This window comes from Protopterus annectens, chromosome 2.part0 (assembly GCF_019279795.1).
Source record: "Protopterus annectens isolate FY-2018-M chromosome 2.part0, PAN1.0, whole genome shotgun sequence".
NCBI lineage: Eukaryota > Metazoa > Chordata > Ceratodontiformes > Protopteridae > Protopterus > Protopterus annectens.
Window position 1 is genome coordinate 228036328 of NC_056728.1, and position 14118 is coordinate 228050445.

Here is a 14118-nt window from a genome sequence, read left to right on the forward strand (position 1 = left end):
ATAGATTCTGGACCATGAAGGTCCTCCCCAAGACTAGTACAAACTGGCCTTCACACTCAGTAGGAAACAGAACACCTGGATTAGGTGTCCTTTTGGGTACCTGAACTCCCCTGCAGATTTCATTATCTTCCTGCACAAGGCTATGCCTGATTTAGAAAGAGAATCTGATTGATATGGTTGATATATTAATCAAAAACAACACTTTTGAGGAATAGTGGTTCAGAACCAACGTTAACTGTCTAGGATATGAAATTGGACTAGATGGGCTACACCCTTAAAACAGCAAAATAGAGGCCATCCAACAAATCAACCCACCAAAAAAAACCTAACTGAGTTAAGAAGCTTCCTAGGTATCTACAGTTGATGTAGGTAGTTTATTCATGACTGAAGAAGGGGCATATCCCCTCCCCAAGCTGCTAAAAAATTTCAGAACTCTGAGTATGGAGAAAAGAGCAGAAAAAAGCCATGTAAGCTTTAAAGGATAGCTTGAGTCAGGTCCCATGTCTGGTATATACCTAAAGATGGATAAAGACTTCTGTCTAGACACAGAGTATACTGACTGTAGTATCAGCGCTGTCCTATATTAAAGGCATTGTTCTCATCACTGTTATAGCGTATGGTAGCAAGACCATAAGAGAGGTAGAAAGAAAAAGTTCTCTAGGTGTGAAAAAACTTTTTTTTTTACTGTATCGGCAGTACAGAGATTCCAAAACTACGTTTGTGGTAAAAAGGTGTTAGTACAAACACACCGGCCCATTGCCCTCCTGGGAAGCCAAAAACTAAAGGCTGGTAATGTGTTTAGCATTGGATTGTGGCCTGGACCTTAGCACTCCAGGACCAACCTTTGGAAATAAAATATACCAAAACCAAAAACACCCAGTTGCCCAAGGGCTAGCAGATATGCAAATGCATGACTGCTCAAAATCTATAAAAACTAAGCAACCACATCCACAGAACTTAGACCTTGCTAAAACCATTATGATAAAAATGTGTGCAAAGACCTTCCTAAAATATATGTGGATGGATGCTCTTTTAATCAAAAGGGGAAACGTGTACAGTGGCTTGGGGGTAGTATGGCATGAGGATAAGCTTGGAGACTAAAACTAATCAATATGCTGAGTTAGCGAGTGTATATTTAGCTGTACGAATAGCAGTCCAGGTCAGCTTGCAGCTTTTGTAATCTGTACAGACTCTGATTATGCTAGACATAACTTTTTTATACATTTGCCAAGCTGGAAAATAAATAGCATGCTCAACTCTAAATGAAAAAGTTATGCATGCTGAGCTAATCCTAGCTACAGATCAGTTAGTACAAGATCAAGGCTTAACAGCGTACTGGGAAGAGGTCAAAGGTCACTCAAAAGTACAACAAACAAAGCTGAAATTACCTAGCTGATACTCTGGCTAGGAAAAGTGCCTTAAAATGTAAAGCCTAGGACTTAATTCCAGCACAAGCAAAAGTAGATGCAGTTACCCATCAACAAAAAAGGCAGGAACAGGAGTATGTTTTCCATTTGTATAGTGGCAAGCCTGATTTTGATGTAGTAAAAATGCAACAGGAAGATGAGACTGTAGGAAATTTTTATCATTTCTTTCAAAATCCAACTGTAAATAAGCTTACTGAAAGTGACCTACAAGATAACCATGACCCCAAGGCCATGTACAACCAAAAAGATAGGTTTCTGATAAAGTTTGATCTCCTGGTTAGGACTGGTGATGCCTCAAGTAGATTCCAGTGGGTAGTACCTTTTGGGGAATAGAGGTGTCATGCTACAGCATGCACATGATGAACCAACAGGAACCCATGGGATGAATAGAAGAACTTATGAGACACTAAAAGAAACAGCTTACTGGTCTCACATGTGCAGTGATGGTACTAAATATGGAGAGTGTGTAGGGATGTGTTATATGCTGCACGTTTCAACCGTTTTTTCTTGGACACAGGGTACCCCTTCGGGCAAGAGAAATCACAATGCCCAGATCTGATCTCCAAATTGACTGGATTGGCCAGGGGTAATCAGTACTTACTAACAGTAAGCTGTAAATGTACAAAATGAATTGAATGTTTACCTGCTCCTAATAACAATACAGAAACAACTGCCCTGCTGCTGATCAACCATGTATTTAGTCGCTGGGGATTACCAATGAGGGTAGACTCTGATAGGGAACGACATTTCACTAGTGAGGTAATAAAAATGCACATAGCAGTTTGTAAAAGAATGTGCAGGCCTGCAAGACCTATTATGATAGAAGGGCCAGCCCCATGGAATACCACCAGCTCAGTAACAATGTACCCACAAATGCAGGGAAAAAGCAAAAACAAAGACATTTCTTCCAAGCTAGGATGGACCATTCTTAATAAGAAATAAGATTTCCCTAGTAGCCTACCAGACAGAAGTAAAGAGAAAAAGCACTGGTGAAGCAGTATTTAAATATGTTCATATTAATCAACTAAGGCCTTTTCATAAATACAAAGGCATCTTACCTTCAGTAAAAATGAGGAGACAAGCTCAGAAAATGTAAAAGGAGAGACTGAACAATTAACTAGTATAGTGTAGTACAAGACTGCTGTGTGCCCAACAAATTAAATGGTAACTTTCTCCTCTATGTTAGGTATTGAATGCAGATAGCTATAGCATCTACATTCAATGGGGGGAACTGTAGAAATAGCTCTTTTTGATAGAAAAAGAAAATAAATGCATGTATCACTGATATTGTTAGCCGTGGTTTGTCATTAGTATTTGTATTTCTATATCTATTATTGTTAATGCCATTGAGTATTGCATACATGCTGCCTTTGCTACTGTGTCTTAATTGCATTTATTAATTCAGCTGCCATATATGGCTGCTTATTACTATTTCCTGGCATATCCTGTAACAAAAATACTGAAAAATATAGGGGATTTAAAAGATGCATCCCGGCTTCAACAAAAGGCATGCAATCAAAGTTTGTTTTCCTAGCAAAGAGGTGTCTAGAATTTCCAAAACCAATGTGCAGCATGAGTTTAAAACAAAGTCCTCCATCTGCTAAACTCTGTCTGACATGTTAGTTCAGTACCCTGTTTTCAGCACTGTCAAAGACTTGCCATAAACTAATAAAACCACTGATATGATTCATGAAACCATAAGCCATTCTGCTGTTGGACAGTAAGGTCTCAAGAGTTGAGAAAGGGATAGTAATCTCACAGAATGTAACGAAAATAATGTCTGCATTTCCTTCCTCTTTCAAGATGTGTTAATCAAAGAGATAATGAACTGTGGTAAAATAAACAGTTGAGGCAAAGACTGGACTTTATCAATTGCAGAACCAGAACAAGGGAAATTCCAAATTCCCGTGTCCTGCAAAGATATCTACTGCAGTCAAACTGTACCTTCATTCATTCTAGTTATCTAGCAAATTCGGGACAGACACACTTAAGACATTCTACCAAGTCAGACTTTGGAGCTTTCAGGGAGAGTCAGACTTTGGAGTCAGCCAGGAACTTCTGACTTTCAGATTATATCTTCTTGTCCCAGTTATGTTTGCCTACTGTTTGACAGGCACTAAAAGGGCACATAGCTTTCTACACTCTGGAGAAGGAAACAAAGACTGTGATATTGCATCTTGCCAACTCTGGGCCTGGTAAATCCATTCTCAGTGAGGGAAAGTGGAATGTGCCAGACAAACAGATTTAACCAGCATTTCCTGTATCTGAACTGGGCTTTAACCTGTTGAAGGAACCAGCAATCAAGTGCCAGGAAGTATCACATTTTTTTGGATCTCCTCAAAGAGAGAGTGAACAGAGAATACAGAGCTATGGCAGTGTCCACTGAGGATTAAAAGACTTTAAGCTTGGGCATTTCAATTTTATTATGCCTACTTGGTATGGCATAATTAAATCCTTGTATCCCCCCAATGTGCAGTAGCATACCACGACCCAGTACCCCATAACATGTGTAATGATGAGGTAGTGCCAGGGAGAGTAGGGCAGTGCATGTGTAACATATGCCAGCATAGCTAGCTGGAGTTTTGTAAAGAATAATTTGTCATTTGAATATTAGACTGATTTGTTCAGATGCTTATGTTAAAAATGTGTTTGTAAAGTTGCTTGTGTTAAAAATGTATCAGTAGTGGGTCCTACAGGACAGAAATGAAATATGCATGTATGTCAGAGACTGTATTATTGTAGCTGATGAAATGTATGTATTTTAATAGAGGATACTGGAATTGAAGGGGATTACACTCAGCACAAGTAATCTTAAGAAAAACAGCCTGAAATTAAATAACTTGGTTCAGGCCATAAAGATTTCAACTTACAGGTCTGAATGCATCCAGAGATGTAATGTTTGTGAATGCCTAGGCTGGGATCCTGCTCTATTGTCCTTAGTGGTGAATTAATATCTACTTTGGGGTACCAGAGAATGTCCAAAAAATACACTCAGGAGGCAGTCACTGGAAACAAACTCCAACTTTTAATGGTGCTTCTGGTACCCCTGCCGACAGCCTTCAAGGAATAACATAAGCCACCAGCCATTCCCATTTTATATCAAGCTGCTCCAATTAAGCAATCAACTCATCACCCAGTAATCTACTACAAGAACCTGCTTAAACCAACATACCCTTAAAAAGGGGGAAAATATTTTTCCATATACAATAAGTTACAAAACATCATATATACAGTATTATAACTACTACATTTAAATTCACATCCAGATTCATACCTTTAGGTTTTAAAGTATTACAATTTAGAATGAACCTGCTTTTTATTTTTAACAAATTGGCTAAAAAATCCCCATCCCTAGCAAGAAAAGGTATAGCCAACACAATAAAGAAGAAACTAACATCAGAACCCAATGTGCATTAATAAAGTGTTCAGCTACTGGGCTATCCATATTCCTATTTCTAATATGTCCCAGATGTTCAAGAATTCTAACTTTTACCATATGTTTTGTCTGTCCAACATACCACCTACAGGAGTACACCCACACCCTACAATATAAACCACCCAACAAGAAACACATGAAAACCTTCCCATAGAATGAAATAATTTACCATTAATTTTTCTATCTGAAATGTTCTTAATCGTAGAACATACTTTGTATCTTCCACAGTGGAAGGAACCCATATTAGCCCCCTGGAAAGAAACCTTCTTAAAAGGTAACAACTCCCATAAATTTAAATAACTCTGATAGGAAAATGTAACATGTGAAGGGAACAAATGCTTTAGTTGCTCATCTTCACATGCCACTGGCCACAAATCTTTCACTGACCTCCTTAAAATATCAGAAAATTGGGAAAATCTGGTAACAAAAACAATACTTTATCCTGCCTATCACTTTCCTGATCTAAATGATGCTTTTTAAAACCATTATAACTATTATGTCTCCTACCACAGCTGCTGCCCCTCACCTTTAACACACTATCCGTAGCTAATTTCAGACTAATACTAGAATAACCCCTTTGCAACAATTTCCGTTCCACTTTCATGAATTCTTCTTCCACCAAATTCTATTCAGAAGCATACCTGTCAACCTGGAAACATCAAAAATCTGGACAATGCCCATGAAAAATAGGTACAAATCTGTATGCTGATTAATGTAAAATGTGCATACATAATTACATAACCCAGCCCACTCCAGTGGAACTGTGGGATACCAACTTTCAAACACAAACTGAAGAACAGAACCAAAATATAGCACCAGTGTCCCCCTGTAGCCATTCCAATGTCCCATTACCTGGCTATTTCACCCCATTTACCATAAACACTAATGTGCCCATACTGCTTTACTTCTACAATGATTATATGGATTTTATTTTTACATTTTGTATCACAGTGCACAAACACTAATAGATATCTGCTAAACAAAGCAATACTGTCTCACAATGAAAATAGACTTGGCATTAAAACTTCTCTGCCGTTAAAGCTCATATTCATTGAACCCCACACCACATCCAAAGAAAAAGCATCTGGCCAGTGGTGAATAAAGATTACCTTTGGACTGTTTTCAAATCATTGGCCCCTTGCACACAAAACAAGAAACATACATGTTTTCTTTTCTTTGATACACCTTCCTGACTTTATTAAATTATATTCCTTGTATAATACAGCACACTTGTTACACTTAAGTTGGAATGCATTTTAAATTTATTGTTTAAACATTTTCCAGTAGGCAATGAAACAAACTGCATGAACCAATAATGACAAAACTGCCCTATTCAGAACATTTCCATGATAAGTGTACTTCCACACACACTATACACACACACACACACACACATTTTATGTGTGTGTATATATATATATATATATATATATATATATATATATATATATATATATATATATATATATATATATATATATATATATATATTACACATACATAGAATGACAGTAGTGTATGCCATAGGCATCTTGCACAGCGTCTTGCACTTATTTTCAATTTTAATTTTTTTTTTTTTGGGGGGGGGGGGGACAAAAGACCAAAAACCAGGGACACATTTTAAACATTGCTTGCATACATTTGGAAAGTTGTTTGAATAAAATGTTGTTACCACCATGCATGTCACTGCCAAGTCTTGAACCCAGGACCCTGTGCACTATAGTCAGAGCAACACACCACTAAGCCAAATCAGCAGTCTCCTGAAAGGCAGGAAGACAAACTTAAATGGCTATCATTTAGTGAATTCAGTTTTCATTTCTCACCATAGCTCTCAACCTCTTAGCACAAAAAAACTGGACAAAGCCAATAATGGGAGAATTCAGTTTTCACTTCTCACCATAGCTGTCAACATCTTAGCACAAAAAAACCTGGAAAAGCCAGTAATGGGGGAATACAGCCCCCAAATGGGGAACATTTCAAATACTGATTTTATAAACTTAGAAGAATTCCTAGAATAAAAGGTTATATGTTACCATTTATTTTCCGAAGAATATGAAGTCTGAAATTCAAATGCCTGTCAGAACATTATTTAGTCCTTCAGTGTTTTTTTTTTAATGAGGAACAGAAGAAAAATATGAGGCATAAACTCACAAGTGGTGGTGGCTCGGGATTTTAGGTTCTTTTTACCTGCACCCAAGGTACAGGGTTTGAGCCTGAATATCTCTAGCCACCAGATACATGCTGTTGAGAGCATTTTCACACACACACGTGTGCACACACCACACACACACACACACACACACACACACACACACACACACACACACACACACACCTTGCAAAACCTCTGTTCGCTTGCTGGAAATAAACTCCATCCGTGCAGTTCACTCACCCCTTGCAGAAATAACTCCGTCCGTGCAGTTCACTCACCCCTTGCAGAAATAAACTCAGTTCTTGTTTCTGAAGAGCCATGCAGTCCCAAAACTGCTTGCAGAAATAAACTCCACCTCCGTTCTCGTTTCTGCAGATAAATCCATGCAGTCCCATTCTCTTGCAGCTGTTCTCGTTTCTGCAGATAGATCCATGCAGTCCCGTTCTCTTGCAGCAGCAGTTGACTTGCAGATAGATCCAAAACTTCCTAGCACCTGCATTCAAACAGCTGGAAATGTGTGGACGTGAGCCCTTGAGTTCAATTCCGACAGGCTGGTGGAGCTGACATCATCATGCACGTGATGGCATCAGCTCAAAGGCATGGAAAAAAATTCAAAAACAAAAAGCTGGAAAGTAATCGGAAATGAAGGGGTGCCACTTGGGAATCATCATTTGGACCCCAAAACTCGGTAAAAAATGAGCAATTCAGTACGGTTGGACGGTATGATCAGAAGTATTCTCATAAATCCTTAATTCACCCATAGGCAATGCTTCCATAAGATGTGATGGGTGCATGCTACAGGTCTGTAAAAAATTAACTGCAGTAGGCCTACTGTGAACACACAAACTGGAGGATAATATTAAGAAAACAAGTAAATGAAATACTGTAAACACAAACTGAATTGAGAGGAAACAGTAAATCAGAGCAAAAGTGATGCACTGGCAAGCATTCGTATGAAAAACTCTGTTTAATAAAGGAAAATATTAAAATAACAAGCAAATGAACTACTGTAAAACAAACCAGATTCTGCATGTCACTTAATCCTGCACTATTTGTATATGACATCATGGACATTTGGCATGTCAGTTATGCAGAACATGCCTACTTCTGCGCAGTCCAACCAGGGGGGTACATGGCTTCATATGCCTTGATATGTTGCATGCCTTACCATATTGTCAGGAACTACAAACAATTTGATGTTTTTCTGACTTTCATACTATACAACAAGTTAAGCTTTATTAATTGAGGCCAACTCAAAATTAAGTTATTTCTTATGTGCCCATAAATTTTATTTTTTATACAAAAATTTAACTTGGTACATGTTAGCAGTTGTAATTTTTGGCTTAATTGTAATCTAGAAAAGTGGGATTTGGAAAGGGGACAAAAGTGTTGAGCCAGCTTTTTCTCACCCACACACAAATGCATTGCTTTTAATATAAGGTATTACATTAAAGTCGAATTGTTCTGGGACAGGCAAGTATAACTGCTTCCTATAGAACTGATCGCTCTTTTCCCATCCTCTTTGTTTAATCCCTCTGATAAGCGGTACCTATTCAAGAGCATTTGTAATTCTCTTTTTGGCCCTTAGCAGCCTTGGCTATCAAGTCTTTCTTCACACTATGTGGACCCTTTTGCGCACCATATCCTTCTTAATATTACTACTCCACATCACTGGATGGAGTGTCTCATCTTTCCATGGGTTCATAGGTAAGTACTAGGTTAACTACCCTTGTGGGCCATTTTAAGCCTAGCCAGTTTCCCTTTTTTGTGCTCAAAATAATTAATCTCATTTAGTTATAGATTGGTCTTACCCATCCCATGGTTGATAATTATATATTACCCCTAATGAGAATAACTGGGATCATACCATAGATAATTTGAGGGGACCCATGCATGGGTTAAAGCATTTAAGAGCTGCCTCTGTCCATTGGTAGTACAAGGGGCAGGACACCAGTGAATACTTTTTTGTAACCTCATCTTTACAGTCAAGCCATAGAGCAAGAGTTTGGCATAGATAGGTCATCATGCAATGCTGGCTCAGTTTAACCTTCCCTTTTCCCCTGTGTTGGCTAGCAGATGCAGTGTAATGTTTGCTCCAGTCAGCCCTCTAAACAGGTGCTTCCATACATGCACTGTGTGAAGCTAGAAATCATTTTTCTTGGGAAGCTTATACCTACACACCCTACATTCTCAAATGGAGAGTCATATGAAGTGTATACCTGTGGTCAAACCCATTGGTGTTTTTCCCATGGTGCTCACCCCACTCCCCAAGATGAACAAACTGGCATTGGCTGCTAATGTCTACCCCTTCCCTGGCTAGCTTTGCATGCCCAGGCAACTAATCAAAACCAAATAATTTGGGCTGTAGATAATGCTTTATCCCTGTACCCCAAAATGTTGGCCCCTGTTCAGGAACAGTGTGTGTAGTAACTGGGGCGTCCCATCGTGTATTCATAACCCTGCTGTTACAGTGCACATCTGAAACACACCAGGTCAATAACTTATTTCATTAAGCTACAATCTTTGATAATGTAACAGTTAAACGAGCATTTGTCAGTGCTGAATATTGGCTTGCATTAGATCTTAACTGCAGCAGTTAAAAAGATGTGTGGTTAGTAAAATGAGAACATTTGAGGTTTGGTGCATTCAGAATGTTATGTTGCAGAAGGTTTAGGGATAGTTGGAAATCTGTTTCCTCTCTTGATCCAGTTTTTCATATTTCTGCCTGTTTGTTGTTTTTATTGTGCTGCTTAGTAGTAATAGGCAATGAACAGCTCATTGTATTACACTATCTCTGAACATTTGCAGTTTAGCCAGATTTGTCCTTCCCAGAATTGTGAGACTTGCTAGACAATCGTTACCTAAATGTTACAATGGTAAGCAATTACTTCTTTGTGAGAAAATGCTTATTAGTGTGACCTTTTCTATTAACCTTGTTAAAACTGTAGTATTATGAAACAATTTTTAAATTTCTGTATGGTTCTTTTGCTTCACAAGGCTATCTAGGTAAGTGGCTAAGAGCAGTGCTTTAAATTAGGATGCGAGTCAAATTTAACAGTTACGGGCTTCTGGGTATCCATAGGGAGATGCCCCATTACTGATTGTTACATTCTTGCCAAAGCTTTGGACAGTGACGGTTCCTCCTCCACCATTTACAGTGAGTTGCTGTCCTTCATATGTTTTATCAAATGTTTAGAAATGTCCCAGATTTTTTTCTTTATACTTTGTTGAGGTACTAATTTCTGAAAATTAAAAGCATAATGTAATTCTGTGTTCTGTATTCACATACTGTTTTGTTTCGGAAAATATGTCTTATACACAACTTTATTTTTGTTAATTTTCTAAATACAGATATCCATTGTGTTTAAGATATGTCCACAATTTTATTTGCTTGCAGTTTGTTTAAAAAAAAAAAAAACACTGTCCCTGATTTATAAAGGGGTGATGCTGAAATTCACGGTTGGTGTGGTTGTTATACTGATACATCGATGCTTAGCTCTGTGCAATTCTAAAGCAGGGCAACTCCCGTACATGCATCCAGTTTTACTCTTGGACTTGATGAACTGCATAATTTTTGGTTTGGTATTTATGTCAGAGACTTTTGCTATAAAAAAGACCCCCAAAAAAAACTCTTTTGTTGTTTTGCATGTGTATGCAGTAGGTGTCTGAAACTATTCCTTAACAAACCAAAGTCTGTACCAAGACCTGCAGTCTGCTATACATTATCCCATACATTTCTTAAAGTAGGAGATCTTTAAGCTTAAGCTTCGGTTGTGCTTGATGCCATTTTCTGAAATACAGGTAATATAAAAATATTTTGTACCACAGTTAATACGATGTAAAAAATGTCAGTTAACTCAGTTTAAAAAAGATTTCATTTATTATATCTCACCCCTTTCATTTGTATAAGTAAACAAGTTATGTTGCATTTGATCTGTAAATACATCTCATAAGAGGGAAAAAACACACAATTGATCTAAAATGCATTTCAGCAAAAAACACATTTCATTGAAAACACTAATCACTAACATAGTTCATGGAAAATTTCATTTACACTAAACATTCCTCCAAAAGCTGTTTTGTAGTTTCACTCCCAAAGCCCTCCTCACCCATTATTTTGATTTTCATTTTGTGCTCATTGCAGATGGGAGAGCTTTTTTTTTTTTCAGAGGCCTCACTCTTTCCCAAAGATGCTATAATCTTGGGAGTCCATGAAAAAGTCCTGCCCACATTGCTGATGTATGGAGTGTGCAAATAAGAGTCATCAATGTCTCAAGCAGAGAATCTCGGGCAATGACAAAACAATTAGTCTTGGAGCAACCGGTTGAATGAATCCAATCAACATATAATAAAAAAATGATCAAAGATCCAACTGAAATAAGGGCATAAAGCATCCTTCTTGTAAGCCTTCACTCATGCTGTTCAAAACCTGCTCTGTAAAATTAATTAGCCAATGGGATTCTACCTTTTATAAAGTGATGTTAATATGTGACTTGTGTACCTGCAGTAAAAGCCAAGGATACATCTCTGTGTTGGCTTGAGTAAACTACATTACAAGATTTTAGGTATGTAAATTTCTGCATTGTCCATTGGTTCTTTACCTTTGTGTATTGGTGCAGTTGCTCGTCTCTTATCATGAGGGACACAGTTCTTTTCCAAAAATTAGTTAATTTGTCAGTATTCCTTTGGTTTATGTCCGCAGTTCCTGTTTGAAGTGTGACAGTGTGCTCCTCTCATTTGTTAAAGTGTCATCTGCCTTATTAAGGCTGCTATTTTAAACCGAGGTCAGCTGAATTTATCACATTAAAATGATCTGCACAATACTGTGGTAAATCGTCCTGGTTAGAAGTAGTAGTATTGTTTATTGTGCATGTTTTGGTTTGATTTCTTATTACTCATTTTTGTCATTGGATGCATTTAGGCATTCCTATTTTCAGTCAGCCAGCCATTGCATAACATAAAACAGTTAAATACAGTTATATAAAGTAGGGACATTAGAAGATTTTTGTTTTGAATCCTTCCATTGATGTATGTTAAAGAAAAAAAATAGCCATCAGTATTTTTAACTCTGATTTGATATTCTTATATTTGTTACTGAATTCCTTTTATAATTATCCATACCAGTCTACATATATACTATATTACATGTATAGTATAGTATATTTTGTTTGCGAAATGAACAACACACACATGGGAATTAGATGTACTATTTATGTTGTTAGTATGTGTTCTTAGCTTAGTACTTTATTTTTTCAATTTTGCTGTTTGTTTTTGTAGGTTATATTGCCAACATGTGTCTCCTTTTCCCATTTCTGTTATGCATTTTGAGTACCTAAGTCAGTGTTATTGATGTCCACTCCTGAGACACAAATCATGACTATGGCTGCAGACTTAATTTCCATGATTAGGGAGTCAGGCCCCCCATCCTGAGAGAGATCCCAGCATCCTTCTGATAGAGGCCCAGTTTGAACCCCTCTGACCCTATCCTTCTTCAGATGATTCTGAGGACTCTGTTGTCCCGATGGCCAGAAGAGCTCTTCCAGACCTATGAGGACTGAGGAGAATTCCATCCCCTCCCCTCCCCTCCCTCCTGGATGTTCTTTTGGGAAGTTCTGCATACCATGAGGGCATACCATTTGGGGGGGGCAGGGCATGGCTATTCTGAAGCCTTCCCTTTCTTCCTTGCTTCTTAGCTGGGCCTTCCCAGCACCTCCTGCACAGGTGCTTGATGTTTTGGATGATCTATATTTTATCTATGAGAGCTCTGAATTGCCTTTTTCGATTACCTGTTAGATGATTTAACAGACAGGAAGTCTTTTGCAGGCTGTGTACATAATTCTCCAAGTCAGCAATCACTTTCTGCAGTGTGGTGATGATGCATGCATGGAAGCTTCATGGTCGAGAGAGGACAATACAGAGGTAATGGCAGCCAGCAAACCAAAGAAGTGACACAGGGTCTACCCTGCCCCACAGACAATCTCTCAATGACTTTCTCTCTCCTGCTGACCAAGGAGCAAATAAAGCTCCCTTGGGCTGAAAATTATCTCTGTTTTCAGACTACCAAACTACCACAAAACCAAAACTTGAACTATGTCATACACACCCAGATGACTGTACAGGCCCTGGGTTACATGGCATCCTGCATTCTCCTGGTTCCATTAACAAGACTACTGAGCCTAAACATACAGTTACAATCCCAGTTTGTTCTAAGCAGGAATTTCATTTTAGCAAAATGGAAGAGATTCAGCATTTGGAATGCCAGCAATGGACATGATGCATCATTATTGAACATTAGATATAACACTGATCCGCCGGATCAAGAACATTAAAGCAATTTCAAAACAGACTATTTCAAAATGGATGACACATTTGCATCATTTTTTGTATATTCTCCCGGGAAAGATGTTTTCCAGCCTGTCATGTCACTCCACACCAGCTACAGCCTACAGCCACCTCTTCAGCATTCTTAAGAGGGTGCCTACAAAGGACATTCTAGAAGCTGCTACATGGAGCTCCGTGCATACATTCTCCAAACACTACAATCTCCCTTTATACTCCAGGCTTTGTCTCTTTCCTACCATATGTTATGACTGCAGTTGCATATCTATCGGACATCTACATTTATGGTAGGTACAAAACTGTACTTTTTCTGAACCCTTAATTAATATTATTTGTTATTTCTTATCTTTCTGGGTATTATGTCTCAACAATGATGTCAGGATGTTTGATATACACATCAGGTAACATTACTTTTCTCTTTTTTTTCCTGACTGGCGCATTCATGCGTGCATCGACTTTGAGCCTACTAGTTAAGCTTATCAAAGTTTGACACACAAACAGCACCTTTATAATGAATTAATTAACTGATTTCTTCTGTTATCTAATAAAAGATAAGTGGATATATTACTTTATCAAATGTAACGTCCATTAGGAACATGTTGCAATCCCGTTTTCCAGGTCCAAAACTATTACTCTAATAGCATCACCACTTTTTTTTTATGGGGGCGGGGTGTCAGAGGTCCTACTTTGAAGTGATGTTAGAGAGGCACAGAGCACCCACCCCTTCAGGGAATTCATTGGCAGCAGGTGGACATTGTAATTAT

The 14118-nt window shown here is 38.1% G+C and overlaps 1 protein-coding gene across 1 annotated transcript in view; it reads left to right on the top strand.

Moving 5' to 3' along the window:
• LCMT2 (leucine carboxyl methyltransferase 2) overlaps positions 1 to 14118 on the top strand; it is an 859935-nt gene that overhangs the window by 130223 nt on the left and 715594 nt on the right. The window lies entirely within an intron of this gene.